Below are 19575 nucleotides of genomic sequence, written 5' to 3'. Positions count from 1 at the left end.
CAAACAAACAAACTCTTCAGCTTTATAATATTAGTATAGATTCTCCCGTAAAATATTTTATTGCCGAATACTTTTACACACAACATATACATTATATTAAACTCGTAATCATATACTTAACGTAATTACATGTTGACCATGTTTTGGACAAACGTAATCGATAAAACATCCACATTTCTACGTATTTTTTCTTATTTGTTAAAGTATCCCGGATTCCGGGAACGATGTTGTTACTATCCCGGTGTTGATATGGAGTCAACAAACGGGATAAACACAACATTTTTTCCCGGAAATGATGGATGAAAAATTCATTGTACGTTTTTATCGCGAGTTGAAAATCAGATACGTCTGTTGTTACTTGTAATTACATTGAATTATTAATAAGTGTTTGTGCTTTTGTATGTTTGTTTGTATGTATGTGTGTGAGTTTTCCTCTACGTGTTGTTTAGCTCTTCCTGCGGTTTCGTTTGGAATTACGAAGTGATCCCTCGAAATACGTGCATTTGTTTGAAACGAAATTTCTATTTTGAATTCTAATGTGTTTTGGTGCAATGTCTATCAAAGTTTTTTGTTGGCTAATTATTTTAAATAACTGTCTCATTTTTAACCAGTAATGATCCAAAGTGTTGGTTATTTATTAATCAACAAAATTAGTTCACAATAACAGAAAGGTAACAAGTTAGGCACATAGTAGGCCATATCTAAATTACTTGTACCTGGGATCAAAAATATTTCTTCTGTAATTGAATCAAAACTGCCACAGCCTATGGGTACATTACATGCATTAGCCATTAAATGATATATAAAGAACTTTGGATTACAAAGCAAACAATTACATTGCAAAAAACCTATTTCATTATGTTTTAGTAAAGGCTACGACGCAGCCTTAAATCTAAAAATATTGCGAAATTAATGTTCCATGTTCCTTGCGCAACTAAATCTGGTATACTTAGTGTAGACGAATATAAGTCTGTCTGTCCGGACTAACTTGTGGACATATAGAGCTAAATGCAGCTTAGTTTGAACTTTATGTAATTAATTGCTTTGTTTTAGAAATGATAAATTGTTTGAGCTGACAATTCGTAGTTATTTATGAGAAACAACCTTTAACTTCTATCTTTATATATACAGAATTACATAATTTTTCTGTAAGTGTGTATGTCACTGAACTTCTCTTAAACGACTGGACCGATTTTAATGAAATTTTTTGTGTGTGTTGAAGGGGATCTGAGATTGGTTTAGATTCACAATTTTGTCCGCTGGACAATGCTTTTTTATTTAATTTTTATGGCAAAACCACATTTGCCGGGTCAGCTCGTATTATATAAAACTGTGAATACTGAGTTCTATTTTATACTTAAATAATTCATATGGGAACTATGCGCCGTAGTACTCTTCCACACCGATGCCATCGGGAACGTCCCTGGCATGCTTGTAGCATCGGTAACTTATAGGTTTTAAGAAGATTATAGCTAGTATAGACAAAACTAAAATCTGTAGAGTAGTTAAAGCTAGTAGTGTCAAGTTAGGGGCTGGTTTGAAATTGCGACATTTCTGGCGCCACTCTCGGCTGTTCTCAAAGTGCCACAAAATTAATTGGTCTAAAATGAATAGTTTGTAATTTATTTATTTTTCGTAAAGTCTTCAAAAGCTTAATTTTGTGATTTAGTGAGAAAATTCTTTGAGTATTATGGATGAAATAGACTAAAATAGATAACAACTAGCCCTTTTTTATTTTAAGACCTGTCAATCAAAAGTTTCCGAACACTAATAACAAAAACACCTACAATTTAAATCTTATTACTCACACCCGAAAAATCACTAAACCTTTTACTACGAAACGTAACAAGAGATCCTGTATTCTAACATGATTGTTGAAATTTCAGATCGTTTGCAGATTACAGTCGAATGGTAAATTTACTTAAGCCCATAGTGTTAGTTGCTTGAATGATTTATATGTTGAAGCTTAAACAATCGGTAACTAAGGCTTACAATACACGGTACATAATAGTAGATAAAACTAAACTATCTTTAGTAGTTGGGTTTCATTCCTTCTCGGAATTTGAGTAATCTGCAAATTGTTTTTACTGATCTGGTTGTGTACTATGCTCGTTTATTTTGTATTTTAATATACATTTGTTTGCTCTTATGACCCGGTGGTAGGTGCAGAGGTTTTCGGTTCGAATCTCAAATCAGGGGGGCTATCACGTATTTCAGTTGACAACTATTTGAAAGACACTTTGCAGTAAAGTAAAAAAAGTGATTAACACGTTGCGTCAAAGCAGGAATGAACTGAAGTGACTATCAATTTGACGTACACTCGTTGTCAACTGAGATACGTGATAAGCCTGCTGACCTCAGAATTTCTTAATGATCATTAAATAGATTGAGACTACGTAGAGCCGTTAGTTTTGCGCCTAACCAGTCGTGTCAATCTATATCCTACCTCATTATAATAGCTCTAAAATAGAAGCCCTTAAATAAACCCTAGACGGTCACCAATATTGTGCAATATAATTGACCGCCTAAAGGCAGCTTTACTCTTCGCAAAACTATCCATTCGAAGCTAGGCATTCTACCTATCATAGGACAAATTGCCCAGTCTAGACCATAATCAAGAACCTTAAACAATTACAATGAAACGTATCGAATGGGTTATTTTAGTTCTTTCAGCGAATCAGGTCACCACGTCTGGGTCAGCCAGTTAAATATACTTCGCCTCTTCAACTCCACATTAATATCAACTTTATGTTCAAAATCATAAGGTTGAATTTCCCTTGGTGGTTTTCTTGCATGCTATAAGCGCGGTGGAAAGTTCGGTCCGAGATTCAAAGCTTGCTGAGTTGGTTTTTCTCAAACTGTTTAAGTTAGAGTTAGTATGGGTTTCGCTATTGTAATTATAGCTACTGTGAAGTGGGTTTCGTTTAGTTATGCAAGTATGGATCTGTTAATAAAGGAAGTTTTGTATGATCGGGGAAATTAAAAGGACCTCTATTGTATTGTATGATTGTTGTAACTGAAACTTTTTTATAAACGTAAGAAGTATATTTTTTATTTTTACGTTAAGTTATTTATTAGGTTTAATTTGGACTAGTTGACCCGCGCAACTTCACTTGCATCACATAAGAGTGAATGGGTGATGGTCTTCCCCGTTTTTATAACGTCGTAGCGTGATGTTATATAGCCTACAGCCTACCTCGATACATGGACTAACTAACACTTAAATATTTTTTCAAATCGGACCAGTAGTTCTTGAGATTAGCGCGTTCAAACAAACAAACAAACTCTTCAGTTTCTCGTCTCTTTATAATATGAGTATAAATTAGTATAGATTAATGGCCGAAAAAGTCACATCAACCCTTCAATAGAATAAAGAAATACAGTCCAACTGAGCTTGGCACTTTTCTCGTAATGAGGTAGAAGATTTTAAATCCACTAGCCTAGGTAAGTGCAGTTCTTGACAAAAATGTGCTTTTAATTTAAATTGACCGATTCCTTCATATATCCCGACATATTTTAATAATATTTCACTTGTCAATCCTCTTTTGAAAATATGTACCTAATGTATTTAATATTTCTTACTTTCTTTAATTTTAAAATTTTCATGGTATTTGTGTCAAAGAGATTACTAAATACAATGGTAATTATTTATAGTTAAAAATAAAAGAAACGTGCCCATGACAGTGAGTTGTTCAGTCAAATGAACGACAAACAGGGTGAACCGACCTTCATAGGGTCATAGCTCTATATATAGTTACGACTTTATTAATTAGTACCTATTAGTATTCTGACTTTTCTGTTTGATTTTTCTTTGATTGAATTGATAATACTTTTGAAGATTTTAAATTGTATGGTAATGGGATATTCGTTTTGTAAATTTTATGCGTGTGGCGTTCTCAAGGTTCGGTATTTTGTTATTTAAACCTGAACCGCGGTTCTACTTGCATGTACTGTGAGTGGGTTAAAAAATAAATTAAGAACGGTCCTTTAAAATGTCTTTATGATTATTTTAATCAAAATTGTTTCACTGGTTTACCTGTAGTCCATTGAAATGTTACAATTTAAGGGCCGAATATTGCATTTCTTAGAGGACGCAATTTTATTTTTGGAACATGTAGGGGGGGTCAATAGAAGCTTAACTTGAAGTTTGTGGGGTCGCCACTCTTGTCCTCCGGCCGCCATCTTGGAAAAGGGGGTGGAAACCCTTTTTTCACTATATCTCGAAAACTATGCGCCTTACAATGAAACTGTAAAAGCATAATTTGTAGCAAATTATTTTGTCTACAAATATGTTTAATAATTTTTTGCCCTAAATTAATAATTAGAGAAGTTATAAGCAAAAAAGTGATTATTTTTTATACAATAATTTTCTTTCCGAATCCGGTCTAATTCGGAGCGCTGTTACTTAGTTTCTATTTAATGAAATTGAAAAAAAATATATGGAATAATTTTCCTCGAAAAATACTCTACAAGGTTGGTCTGAGGTATTTTTTTTGTATATATTCATATCAGCTTAGCCTTTTTTCCAAGCTATGTTGGAGTCGGCTTCCAATCTCACCAGATGCTGCTGATTACCAGTGTTTTACATGGAGCGACTGTCTATCTGACCTCCATAACCCAGTTACCTGGGATTTAAAACGATACCCTTCGTTAAGACTAGATGTCAGACTTTCAAGCTTCTGACTACTGTTAACGACTGTCAAAAATCTTCGAAAATGACAGCCAGGACCCACAATTTAACGTGCCTTCCGAAACAAGGCGGAACTCGATATGTGTAAATGGTCACCCATCCACAGAACAACCTCGGCAAGCGTGGCTTAACCTCAGAGATCGATCCGCGCGGCTGTTGTTAAAAAAAGTTATATAGAAACTAAGAAAAATGTTATAAAAAAAATTGCACGTTTTTGCTTATAACTTCTTTAATTGTTGATTTAGGGCAAAACGTTATGAAACATATTTGTAGGCAAAATAATTTGCTACAAATTATGCTTTTACAGTTTTATTGTAAGACGCATAGTTTCCGAGATATAGCGAAAAAAGTGTTTCCACCCCCTTTTCCAAGATGGCGGCCGGGGGACAAGAGTGGCGACCCCACAAACTTCAAGTTAAGCTTCTATGGACCCCCCCTACATGTTCCAAAAATAAAATTGCGTCCTCTAAGAAATGTAAAATTCATGTAACATTTCAATGGACTACTGCGGAAGCCTATTTGATAGACAGATGAATAAACTTTTGTGTCTTTTAGTAAAGAAATCTTTTTAACGAGCTGGAATGGTGCACCGTTTTAATAAGTTTTGATTACAGTTCCGAAAAAAATATTGTAAGATGACACATCCCGTAATTTAAAAAAAAACTTGTGTTTGAAATACAGTAATTTGTTAAAAAGGTAAAATGATATAATGAGAGGTTTCGAAAGCCTTCTGTCTGGCCTCGGGGCTATATAATCGGCGTGAAATTATGAACTTTAGAATAAATAATAATACATACATTGTTGCAACCTTTGATTGTTTGCATGAGATTGTTATAATCGATATAATTTTCTTATCAGCTCACTTTGTACTTAACTCGAGAAATTACAAGGTCGTGTTCCGTCTGTATGTTTGTTAGTATTATAACACCTAAACTGCTGTAACAAAATTGGAACTGAATTATGTTATACCAGCTTCTTACCGCAGCGTTCTTTTACGCTAAATGATATTCTGGAGGCAACTAGGCTGGTGTACCAATTTTATCAACTTTGAACTTGAAACTTTTGAAAATATTTTTAATGTACAGGCAAGCTTTTATTACTATTTTGTTTAACATGTATAGATTGCATTTTTTGTATTTGCAAAAATATATATACATAAACCACGGCATGATTCAACGTGGTTGATCAAATTTCCTATTGTGTAGGCTTCTACTATGCCGGTAGGTTTCTGTCTAAAAAACTTGCATGAAAAGCGCGTACAACCTGGCTATCACTGCTCGACTAAAAAAACCACACATGTCATTATCAAAGTAACAGTAAAAGGCAATATTTGGTTTTTAAACTAATGCGTATGTTATATTTGAAGTTTCAGTATTTGTGTTCGCACCTCTATAACGACAGTGAATGACCGAAAACAAACTTAAATTCGATGTCAATTTATTATTTACTAAAACCATTCTCCATTTAACTTCTTTCGAAAGGGTGTTAAAAAGTGACTTTTTTGGTACAGTCACCGTCAACATGTAATCGTAAAGATACAACGAGAGCACAAGTATCTAAATTAACTTACAAATACTAGAATTGTGATGTTTTTAACCGACTTCAAAAAAAGGATGAAGTTCTGAATTCGACCGTATTTTTTATGTTATTTTTTTATGGCATGCCAGTAATTTGGCGATATGCTCGCCCATAATTACGCGGAACCAACAATACAACAGAAAAATTGGTGCATTTATATTTGTGCCTCTGTTTACATCTTCGGATAAAAAAACGTGATAGTGCAAAAATATAATCTATACTTCTATACTAATATTATAAAGCTGAAGAGTTTGTTTGTTTGTTTGAACGCGCTAATCTCAGGAACTACTGGTCCGATTTGAAAATTTATTTCAGTGTTAGATAGTCCATTTATTGAGAAAGGCTATAGATATCACGCTACGGCCATTTGGAGCGAAGTAGCAACGAAAAATGTTACAAAATCGGGGAAAATTGTGAGCCACTCTCCCTTGGATGACGCAAGCGAAGTTGCGCAGGTCAGCTAGTGGTAAATAAATCTTCAAGACCTACGTTTTGCAGATAAATATTTATAAATATTTTTTCTACACCTTACCAAGGTCTTATTAAATTACTATTACCTAGAATTTACTCAGCCCCAGTTCGACACGAGAATCAATATGAATATTGACCAATGCTTATTCTACTAACTTAATAACCTTAAAATTGTATATTGTTTAATAGCATAAAGATAGCGTATTTTATTTATTAAGTTATCTTTTATGCCTATAGAGTTTTGTCACTGACTGTACCTCAATATTAATTCGAAACCTTTTTAGTTTGTCTAGAGGACGGCCCTTATCAAGATATTTTTACAATGCAATACATTTCGTAATGGACTTTGGATAAAATATAAAGTTTTGGTTTTGAAAGCTGAAGATTTTCAATAAAGGCATTGTTGAGAACCACATATTTGGTAAATAGCATTTTTATATTGTACTATATTATCGAGAATATAACTTTGTTTTTTATAACCAAATTTCATATTACTTATTTTATTGAAGAAAATGTCAGACTGCAACTTTGCGAATGTTGTAGGGTTAATTTAACGAATTTTCGCCGTGTTTCTAATACATAAACGAATCAATTAAAGATTATAAATAAAAAGGTGCATTAAAATATTGACCTCCTTGGTAGACACTATCGACTTCAAAATGTTTTTTTTTATATATGAATGATAACGTTTAAGCTTTCAAATTGAATCGCATCAAACAATCGGAAGACGGCTACAAAGTATGGAAATAATAACGTATCAAATACTACATCTATACTAACTAAAGAAAAAATAAATTTTCGTAGCATAAAAAAGGCGAAAAAACCGCGATAATTGCGACGTCCACAAAACTGGCGCAATGTATGAATATTTATTTATTTCTCTTTATATTGATTGCTTTCACAAAGTGTTCATTAACATTTTTTATTCACTGACGTATTGATTTGACGTGTTTATTGTATGTGCTTACTAAAGTTTTATTTTTTTAAAGCCTGATATTGGTATATCAACTTTTCCAAATTAATTTGGAAAAGGTTTCAATTTACTCTGAATTTATTTTTAATTAAAGACAATTTTAGACTATTTCAAACGTATATTTTAACTGTGCTATGTTTCGTAGTTATTCCATTAAGTTCACAAAGCAAAAGAGGTTTAGCTATTGTTTTTATTTGCACTAAGTAAAACTTTATGTCACCAACAATGTTCCAATAAAAATTGGTTACATTAATACACCTAATATATTATGCTATCGCTCAAAAGCGTGCATCATAAGTCCGTAAATTTCAGACGACACTAATATATTTAGTATTACGATCCACAACATGAACATATTTCATCCCCCTGAAGGTATCATGAAACATAGCCTCGCTACTAAAATCCTTTGAGAACAAAATGCATCCTCCTCCGAAGAAAATGCACTTCTCATGACACTCATTTGACAAAATCTACGTCGGCATTAATATCAGTCCCTTGGTGTTAAATTTCGATTTTTCTTGTTGCACTTAATCACTCTAAAATCAACCTTAAACCATCACAATAAGCATCAAAATTGACATGTCATTTCCCTAAGCTCTGTACCAGCTAATATGAACTGTGGAAAGCAAACAGTACACTCTCAAACATCCAGAAGAAAGACAAAAATGACCCTTAATTTATAAGTTGTAAGAACCATTATTATATAACACAATTATACCGTAATCGAATTCGGACGTTTGTGTACTTCGCACACATAGACGCGCGTTTTACTAACCTTTCTTATTAGTGATTAAAAGTAGTCCTTAATGCTTGGGTAATTAAGTCGAAAATCGATTATGATTAATATAAATTGTACAACCTATTGACTCGTGGGACGGCGTGCATTCGGTTTTCTGACACACAACCTTAGTGAAGGAAAGCCTTTGTTGTGTTTCATGAAAAGTATGCTACGGTCTTTGGAGATAAAGTGTGTTTTCGAGTGCAGGTGATGAGGGGAATAGAATGTTTCACGAGTGGAGTAGTAGCCACGGCCGAGGGCTGAAAGGGGTTGGTGCGGGCGCGGGGGGAGGTGTACGGGCAGCTAAAGCCTTTCCAGGTCTACTACGTTAGTACCGCCGCGTCTGTCGTAACGTACGCACGGATGGCGCGCAAAGGCACGCGCTTGCGCCTTACGATTTTTTTAAAACGTAATATTCATCATCTTTCCTACTCTAACCGCTACTATGATTTTTTATTGCTTTAAAACTTTATTGTTTAGTTGTGAGAGTGCGTGATTCGAGCGGTGAGTGTGATTGCAAGTGAAACGGTCGAGTTTAATAGATGCGCTGCTATCGTACGGATTGGTATACGGCCAATGTATGACCTACTTATGTATGTAGTGGAAACGTACAGGTGGTAATATTAAAAAAGAATAGAAGGCTGAATGGAAGGGGTTACACTTGAAATTAAAAATAGAAGTGTCTCGCGAAAGCGCGGGAAACACACACGGCGGGTAGAAATGGCGCGAACGCTATTGTAGAGGCACCAAGTGTGCGTAAAGAGGATGTTCTCTTATTAAAATTTCAAGTAGAATTTAAAATGGAAATTGTGCTGTAATCCTGCAAGCTCCTGAATCACGTTGAAGGGAAATTGGGAATTAAAATTTTAAACAGGTACTTGTTATTGTTAAGTTTATGATGAAGATGAGGTACTCTTTAAATCCCTGAAATATCATGCTTATTTAATCATTAATCCGTGAGCCATGGTTCTCATTCGGAGCACGATTTAATACCCAAAGTAGTCAACTTTATAAAAAATGTATCAGACAGATTCAAACCGCGTACCTGTGGATGTATAAAAATATATGCTATCGTTTTTTAAAGTTGAGTCATCGCGAGGGATTACGTAATAACTCAGCTTTTCATAAAAAATGTGTGTGCACTTTTGTCTTTTTGATGAATCTTTTTCTTTATTCGTTTAAACGTTGCTTTAGTGGGTGTACTTTAATCTATTTGAATGAAGAAGGTTCGTTTGAATGAGCTCAGTCGTTACGCAAAGTCGAAACTATTACTTAAGTCTAGTACGTATTGTAACTTACTGTCTTAACTTTCTAGATATATTTTATATAAAGAAATAGTGTAACTAGTGTTAGTTAGTCATAAATGTAGAAAATATTTTGTTTTTTGCGAAACTAGGATTATATTACGTTTGATAGCTATCAATACCGTACAAAACGTATATAAATTGGCTAACTTTTCACTGCGATTGCACAAACGACTCTACAATTTGCAAAAATTCAATTGCCGTTTTTTATTTGAGTTCAAAAATGCTAACGTCCACTAAAGCTATTTTCACTTTATTATTGTGATACTCAACCAATAAAAGTATCAAAACTAGCCAAATATTCCACGAAATAATTTACAAAATTCAGTTGACCGTAAAATAAATAGGAACGTATTCCCAAGAGTTAGTATAAAATATTGCCAATATGATTAGCCCACTAACTTTCTACTTTACGCAGGCATCGAACACGTTACACTCAATGTAACATATAAAAAGAGTCACATAAATATTATGTTTATTCGACATTTTACGATCAAACATTATTGAGATATAGACACACTAAATGTCGTAGAAGGTCTACGAAAGTTCGTAGCAAGTGCTACGGAGTGTGTAATTTCGTAACCGTGTATTATTAATAAAGAATACAACGGTGTGTATTATTGTGTATTGTTTGTGTACTCGTGTTTTATTCACTTCTTTATAAGGTTTACTGGATTATGCGAGGATTTGTTACGATAAAGTTTATGATTGTACTTTTTCGCTTCGAATACCTAGTATGAAAATTTTAAAACTGCTTTTTCGTCCGCTGATTATAATGTCACAAATGTATGTAATATAAAAAGATATGTACTATCAAATGAATTTATCAATTTGAATAGTACTATTTACGCTCTTCTTAATAATTAATGGTAATTATTTATTAGACCTTAAGTGGACTTAACGCTTCACTTTAACACTTTACAAAGTTTTCAAGCTTTTTATTTAATGATAATATTTTCCTTGATCAGAGATTACTTCAAATTATTTATCTCTTTAATTTTTTTTATATATCAATCCATTGAAAACTTAAAAATTCCTTTCTATTACTATTTATCACATATTTTTCAAAGCAGTGTTTGATACATATCATGTATGTGAATAACACATTGTCCCCATGGGGGTAGTCGACTCCCTCTCGCTATATTTCTTTGCTTCAAGCACATTCATACACGTTGCCATACAAACCAGTTGAAATAGCTTGTTCTTTTTTAAAAGAGGAGATTAGATTTAAGAAAGTCTTCGACAATCGCGTTTAGCCTTTAATAGAGTTAGTTAGTTAGAAAAAAGGAGAGTGCGAGCAAAATTAAGTATAAAAAGACAAATAAAATGTACTTAAAAGCTGGCGATTTCTTATCTTTATATGATTATATATAGTGATCATTTTTTTTGTATAAATCAGAACTTGATCAGTAACCGAAGTAGTAGTATTTTGCAGGCATAATTTTTTTCGAGTAATTTTGATTGTTAAACGCTTATAAAGTCATAAAATTGACTTTAGAAAATCGCGTTACAGCTAGTTATGGAATTAAGCTCAAAACTAAGGATCGCTACTACATATGAATTTTTCAAAGGCTCATATACCGTGTGGACTGCATATTACACCGCGTCATTAAGATTAGGTATCTAAGACTAGGACTATTCTTCATCTTTTAGTCATTCTGAGAGGAGATCCTGACTTAGTAGTCGAGTATTGTAGTACTACAAAGTACAATCTAGTGGTCTAGACATCTTATTTTGAAAAAACATCAAATATACATAAAATAGACAACAGTATCTCCCAAAATTATAGTTCACAAAAATGTTACGGTCTTAGACATAACCCTAAAGACCTAGGGTACATTCAGGTAGGTCTGAATGCATGAATATCTTAGAGTAGAGTCGCCCGCGGGACTCGTACCGGCCTCACTCGATTTCTTCCACACATTGATTGCGTAAAATGGTAACCTGTATCCTATTGCGTGGGTAATCATTTTTTGTACGCGATTTTTGCAATTTTGTAGGTCGTTTTGGTAAAATTGTGTTTTAGATGATAGGTAGAAACTACAGAATGTTTGTTGAAAATGAGTATGCTAAAAACTGTGTTAGACAATCGTTTAACTTTTTGTGATGTAATTGTTGGATTTTACAAATGATCAAAATATGTATGTCTTCCCTTTTGCTAGATTCTTTCACATTTCTAAGTTTCATTTCAATCGTTCCGATCATTTACGTGTGAAAGTACAATTAAAATTTATATTTTATAGAAGTTTTTTTTACGTAAGCAATGATTTATTTATAGGTAGTCAAAGTATCACATTATTGTTTAAACTACCGATCAAAAAGAGAGCACAAAACTAAATCACTGTGTTATTTCGACTTTTAAAAAATAAGGCGAGAAAACGAAAATTGAAAAATATAATTCTCATCCACGAAATATGAGTCGCTATCTTTTATTATGTAATATGAATAATCTTGATGTAAATTGTATGTAAAAGAGTTAGTGTTGCACTTTATTTGATTACCATCGTACGGCATTTTTGCTTAAGAAGTCATGTGCATTTCAAATGTAATCCTTCAGTTTACGATTTGCGCCGTATCTACTTTTACTGCTATCGTATCGAATTGCTTGCGTTTATTTATTTATTTTTGCTGCATCTACAGACTTGGAGGTTAAGGTGAAGACATATTTTGAAATTTTATTCAGCAATACATTTAAGAATCTCGTTCAGTTCTTAAGTAAAGAAAAGTACTTTTTTATGAAAAAACTATCGGGGATTTTTGAACCGAATGTTAAATTAATTAAATATGTGAAAAGTATATTCTGAAGTATAGATAGTAAAATTAAATAAATAGTATTTTCCAAATAAAATAGGTAATGGACCCATACCTATCCAACTAGTGGGTTTTACCGACAATAGAGGTTTCGCCTAAATACTTTATCAATGGGTTTATACGGACTTTATGAGTGTTGCCTTAAAAATACTATTTGCATAATTATTTTTCATTTCTTTCTGACTAAGATAGTCTTATGCTATTCCAATAATTTTATCGAAAACCAAGCCAAAACCTAACACTAATAAATAAATCCGTTCGAAAAAAAACTTGGTACAAACTATACATCTTTGTTCCTAAAAAACCTTCTATCTGTATTGAGACTTTTCCAATATGTAGTTTTGTTCGAAACCAATCGAAATAAATCACTATATCACGATATCGTCTCGGAGCCCGTAGCGAATAATCGTATCGTTTTTATATCGATCCCTACTGCAAGGGCAATGGTAATCGATACGAGTCGTCGACTTATTTGTGCTGTGTTTAAATTATATCTGTGACGTCATTGATGTTTGTTTTATTGGGTTTATTGGGGTAGTTGTTGGGTAATATCACGCTGGCTTTGATAAGGATGTAGTAGAGGTGTATAAATCAGATTCTTAATCAAATGTGATTTTAAAACAGATCAGTAAGTAATTAAGTATGTAGTGTAGCTATTAAATCTCAAATGTTAGTCTTCTTTTTGGTTTCTTATACAAAAGTGCATAAAGGCGGACTTAATGCAAAAGGCATGTTATTTTATAATCTACTAGCTGACCCGCGCAACTTAGCTTGCGTCACATAAGAGAATCATAATTTTCCCCGTTTTTGTAACATTTTTCACTGGTACTCTGCTCCTATTGGTCGTAGCGTGATGATATATAGCCTATAGCCTTCCTCGATAAATGGGCTATTTAACACTGAAAGATTTTTTTAAATCGGACCCGTAGTTCCCGAGATTAGCGCGTTCAAACAAACAAACAATCAAACTCTTCAGCCTTATAATATTAGTATAGATTTGGCCATGTAATTAAGAAAATACGAGTATTTGCTCATACACCGTTAATTAAATATGTGTTTCTATAATTCGTGTACAATAATCATCCATTTTTCTGCTAATTAACAGTCTATATTATATAAGTCTCACCAATTAAATGTAGGAAAAAAAAACATTTAACAAATTATTCTTATATTATAATATAGTATTTATATAATTCCTAGAACACACTTTTATATCGCAAATAGCCTTGTGTTAGTCGTGAGAGTGCCGCAGGTGTGCACCTACCTATCTCTGCTTGTATCCATGTGTATAACAGGTATAATGCTTCCAATAGCTCCGCTGTAGCTTGGCTAAGCTGCCTGTTCATCTATACAGTTATCTCCAGGGCTGGTACGAGAATTATTTATCTTAGAATATTGGAAAGTATAGTTTAGAATATTGTAGAAGAAAGTGCAGTTTATTATTCTGTTTATATAATATCTGTATGCCCTTTATGATTGATCAAAAACATCAGTTTTTAAGAAGTAAAGAAGTTTTGCATTATAAATATAACCCATTCATGTCCCACTGCTGGGCAAGGGTGTCCTCCCAGAATGAGAGAGGGGTTACGCCTGAAGTACATCACGCTACCCAAGGTCAATCATTGGCAGTTATTACTTATTGTAATAACCTCTCAAGCGCCCGGCCACCGTGTCACGGTTGAATGTTCTACCCCCGTCAAGCGCCCCGCCACCGTGGTACGGCAAAACGATCTTACATTTAAAAAACGTAGAAAAGAAATACTAAAACTATCTTTATCCTTTTCAAACATATTTAACATTGAAGCTGATGAAACGAGACGACGATCTAATGCACACACTTGAATAAGTGGTTGATATAGGCCAGAGAGCACCATAAACAACATCTGACCCAACGACATGTTCCTTTATGACCAATATTGTAAATACTTTTTTTAACTAATTTTAAAGATTTGAGCATATTTTACAGTTGGATTTTAATGTCATTATTCATTAACTACACGATAAGACCTTTCGTCATATTATTTTTTTTGCCTAAAAATATTTATTAGACTTTTTTCAAACACATGCCTAAAGCACACAATATTCAGATTAAACCGACTATTGTGCTAGCACTATCAAATATTATTTGTGGTTTATTGTTTTAATCTATAGCAAATTTTATGTAGATTTCAAATATATAAGGTATGTCTAGGGTGTTAGTATTAAAATATGACGGAATCGACGCTTAAACGCCAATCGCCAATTCAATTTCGCGCGCCATTTTTGGCCCGGACGCTTAACGGTATATTTGAATTTTGACGTTGGGGCGCTCGAGAGGATAATCTTGCATTCTGCTTTCATCCAACAAAATGTCTGCGTAAATATTTTGAGACACCGAATAATCTAACGTCCCGCAGCACTTAGGTATCTAAAACGTCTTTGTAGAATGATTAAAACAAAAAATAATTTGTTAAATTTTCTTATTAAATTAATACATTGATTTAGTTGTAAAAATCCCGTTTCACAAAAACCGGTACTCAAAATCTACAAAGCTGTAACAGTAAGAAAATCCTTTTACAAAGTGCTAAAACTTCGACTCGTTTAAAATTGAACAAACCACAGGTAAATCATGTGTAATAAACGGTGTATTTATTACAAATATGGCGACGCCCTACGGGTAGCCTTTGGCTCAGTGCGTACCTTGACCGGAAGTCGGCCATTTTTTATTTATAGCAACGTGTGCCGGCGCGGGAATAACACCTACCTTTTATGTTTATTGATTTTGAATATGGACGTTCAGCGGATCGTGTGTTCTAAGCAAATATCAGGTTTATAAGGTTGACTTTTTTGCTTAGGTTTTTGAATAAAATGGCTTAATCGTTAGTATAACAAAAAAAAGGTGTGTGCTATAGTGATTACTAACTAACAAATATAAATTACATTTATATATTTACAATGATACAAATACGTCAACTCACAAAAATATCTATTGGGCGTTGTAGAATTTGTCCATTTTTCATTTGTGATATTTAGTTTCAATATTTTGAGCTCAAATTCGTAAATGATTATGACAGTTTCGACTTATTTTTGCGTAATGAACTGCATGACATAATAAAATCGTCTCCAAATATTATGGAACAGACGACTTAGCAGCAATATTTGATTGTGGTCTCAATAATCCATATTTAAAACATCAACTGAATATTTATAAAACGTATAATACCGCCGGCTTATTTATTGCCTAGAAAGATTATTTTTACACTCATCTACGTCATGTCACGTTGTACCCTATAATAACTGAAGGCAACACTTAGTCCTGAACAAATCAAGGCTGTATTATAACTTCACACTACAGAGGCTGTAGCCTTGTATAGCAAAATATTGATTATTCATATTCACGCGAAGGGCCTGTGGTCAGTTTACGATCGTGTTGTTCCATGCTCATATGTAGCTTGTATAGAACAAAATGTTGGATTTAGTAAGTTAGTAGATGTAAATCTTTAAAAATGTGATAGCCAGAAAGCCAGATATGACGGTTTCGATTTAACAGATGTAATTTTTAAATAAGTTTTTAATGCGATTTCATCATCACCAAATTGAGTCTTGCTTTTGACATCGAAGGTGCTCAGTGCGATAGATTCTTTTATGGTACCTAAGACTTATTTAATCAGTAGGTTGAAGGTTTTGAGTACTAAATTTTTCATATAAAGCATACAGGGCAGCATTTTTTTTTTGCATAATTTTGACTTACTCAAAACACTGGACTGCTGGCAAGGAGACATTTTATTAAGAACTTTAAGTGATTCTTTATTATTATCTATTACGTAGTTTCGTAACAAAACTTAGTCAATACATACGCACATACAAAAATACTTCTTTCCAACGTAGAACCCAGACACAATAGGTTTTATAAAACATTTCTTATTTGCTCTCTACTCAAACAGAGTCAATTGAAGGAAATGGATTGCGACGTCTCTGGATGATGTATTGCTGACCTCCAACTCTGCCTGCCTCAATACGTCACTCTGTCTCTATAATATAGTATTTTTATATATAATGTTACTACTAAGAAATGCTTATACCTAAATATATATAGCTCAAAGGTGACTGACTGACATTGTGATCTATCAACGCACAGCCCAAGCCACTAGTCGGATTGGGCTGAAATTTGGCATGCAGGTAGATGTTATGACGTAGGCATAATCTAAGAAAGGATTTAGATCAATTCTATCACCAAGGGGACAAAAGTTTTTATGAAAATTTCAATTTGACCTTAGTCACAAACCACGCGAATGAAGTCGCGAGCATTACTTAGTTTATTAATAAAAATAGAATATGACGTGTCTCAAAAATTTTTTTTTTATTATATCGCAGACCGGTATTAAACTGTGTTTGAGGTGAAGATCGATAACGACGTAAACTAATGCTCTAAATGTGCATTTAGGAAAATTAAGATCATGTTTCTATTGCCTGCATTTAAACCTATAAATTCAAACTATAATTCTGTACTAGAAACAGGTAGAGTAATGAACGTGCCCAATAAATACGGTGTTATTAGATATCTTATCAGAAGACTAAGTGGTTGTGGAAATTTTGGGAATGTGCCAAGTAGATTATTAGCCCTGTAGTAACACACCTTACCTAGTTACGTGTTTAATAACTCACAGTAGTTCATGACTTCGTGTTTTTAAACTTAACCGAATATGAAAGTTGTTAATAAAAATGCTAATTTTCAAAACTCTTGTTCTTTACTTCTTTTTTGCTAGTGCTTTGTTAAAAATATGTACCTTTTCTATATACTCACTGTTGAGTACAAAATCCATATATTTTTAACACAACTCTTTTTTAAGAATAATGGCCCACTTATATGTTAATTTACCACCATTGACGCCATCAATAACTTAACTAATAAAACTTACAAATATGTATATACCATTACTAAAAAAGTCTACAGCCTTTTTTCGTTAAAAAAAACGAAAAAAATTGCCAAGAAACGCTTAGTGTATTACCTACAGATAGGAAGTTAAGGTTTATCAATCCTCAATGCCTCGGCGAGCACGTAAAGCCGTCGGTTCTGAACCTGACCTGTCACTGATCGTGTTGGCTATCCGTCCCACTGGGCTATAAGAGTGAGGGGATAGAGAGTGCATCTGTGTATTGTAAACACACTTGGACATGATAAACAAAGTCTCACATTATTGGCTAGTTTTATTATTTATCCGTATACCTTCTCAAGGCCTTTGATGTGGCTTAACGACTGTTATCTTAATTGAAAACCACTAGGACCGGCATTTTATGTGCCACCAAAGTACAGTTCAAATAGCTCTAAGCCATCACCCATCTATGGAATGACTGCGCCAAAATTTGCTTAATCCACAGACCGTTTACCGACCTGTGAGTGCAACTGGGTAGGTACCGAAAATCGGCAAGAAGGATATTACATTATTATTATTTAATTGAACAAGAAAAGTCTTGTTCCAAAAATTGCTTTTTAAAACTGTTGGCCCTGAGGTCAAATCTACAAATGGTAGTCATTAACACAGTATTCAACTTTTGAAATATTCCTCAATTTTCTAAGTTCTATGTTTCTAGTCAACTTAGCACTTAAGTTTCGGCTAACGGCTAACGTCTAAGAAATTGAGGTGAAAGCCGAATTATAATTTTATGCGAAAGCCAAATTAAAAGTTCACAGTTTATAGGGATGGCAAAAGTTGAAGAACGATTATTATCGTTACCTTATATTTTTTTTTAGAATTTTGTTTTTGATTGTTTCTGAACCTTTGAAATACAACTAATGTTTTACTAATATTTAAACGGTCAGTTTCGAGATGGATAAAAACTAAGAAGTATTTTATTCTAAGTTCTCGTATGAAGGGTTGGGTTAATATTATAGTTATTTATTTTAAAACTTAATTTGGAAAACGTATAATTGGAAATAAATAGAGACTTAAGTATAATTTTCTCTCGAAAAATAATTGCTAAATCTGAACAAATGCATTTTTTTCTTATTGCCTTATTAGTTTTCAACAAAAGTAATAAACTTGAATTATCATTGTATTTCGATCACGTACTTAATTGCAAATAAAATCTCAATCAACACACAATCGTAACAAAAATATAAAAATTACAAGTGACAGCCCTAGCGAAACTCAATAATGGTTTTAGTTCGGCTAATTACTAAAGTTAGGGTTGACGCTCAAAAGAAATCAACGGAGGTTAAGCAGCTTTAGTGTTCGTTTTTACCGCGATCTCGTCAATTAATTGTCTTCATAATTGTTGTTCAACATTTTGTTGCTTGTCAAAAGTTATGCGATAATTTTGCGAAGTAAATTAAATACGGTTTTCAGATAAATCAGGCAATTTTTGGAAGTTATGTTTGAACTTTTGATCAGATGTATTTAGCATCTAATTAATTTGTTGTCAGTAATTGATTTATATATTTAAGTATGATATTTTTAGTTAACCATGACATAGTAGTGATGTGCCTATTCCGTGATGTGCCTCGAGATAGAATATTGAAACTGAATAAAACCGCGACATATTTTTTAAACGATGGTTTAATCACCTCAAAATAGTTTTAAAAATGTCTAGTAACAGTTATTACAGCATGGCCTGTATAGTCTGAAACCACTCTCTTAGCAAGAATTTCAAAGAAGAACTTTAGAACTTTCAACATTTAAACATTTTTTTTTCCAAACCCTATCAAGCGTCTGTTATGCTTATATTTGACTAGCAACTGCATATACATATATAGTATCATATAGTAAGCCACTGGCTTATAGCATATCCCGGTGAACAAAGCCAGTATTAATCGAATCCCAAACGCTGTAATGTGACGTCCGACATACACATTATGTGACAAAGTGATTTAATTTTATAATTGGACGTACTAGTTCAAAACTACACGGTTTTAAGCGAAGTACACACGAACGGATCATAGGACAGATATACCCCCGGTTTCTGAGTACATTTAGCGGTAGTTTATCTATTC

The 19575-nt window shown here is 33.3% G+C and overlaps 1 protein-coding gene across 2 annotated transcripts in view; it reads left to right on the top strand.

Moving 5' to 3' along the window:
* Positions 1 to 8824: 8824 nt before the first annotated feature.
* Positions 8825 to 19575, top strand: part of LOC142983926 (uncharacterized) — a 241187-nt gene continuing 230436 nt past the window's right edge. For both annotated transcript variants that reach the window (XM_076131135.1, XM_076131136.1), the window contains exon 1: positions 8825 to 8899. The gene's annotated coding sequence lies outside the window, so the exon portion shown is untranslated. The remainder of the gene's footprint in view (positions 8900 to 19575) is intronic.

This window comes from Anticarsia gemmatalis, chromosome 25 (assembly GCF_050436995.1).
Source record: "Anticarsia gemmatalis isolate Benzon Research Colony breed Stoneville strain chromosome 25, ilAntGemm2 primary, whole genome shotgun sequence".
Taxonomy (NCBI): domain Eukaryota; kingdom Metazoa; phylum Arthropoda; class Insecta; order Lepidoptera; family Erebidae; genus Anticarsia; species Anticarsia gemmatalis.
Note: the sequence above shows the minus strand (reverse complement) of the source record. Positions and strands in the feature narration are given on the sequence as shown.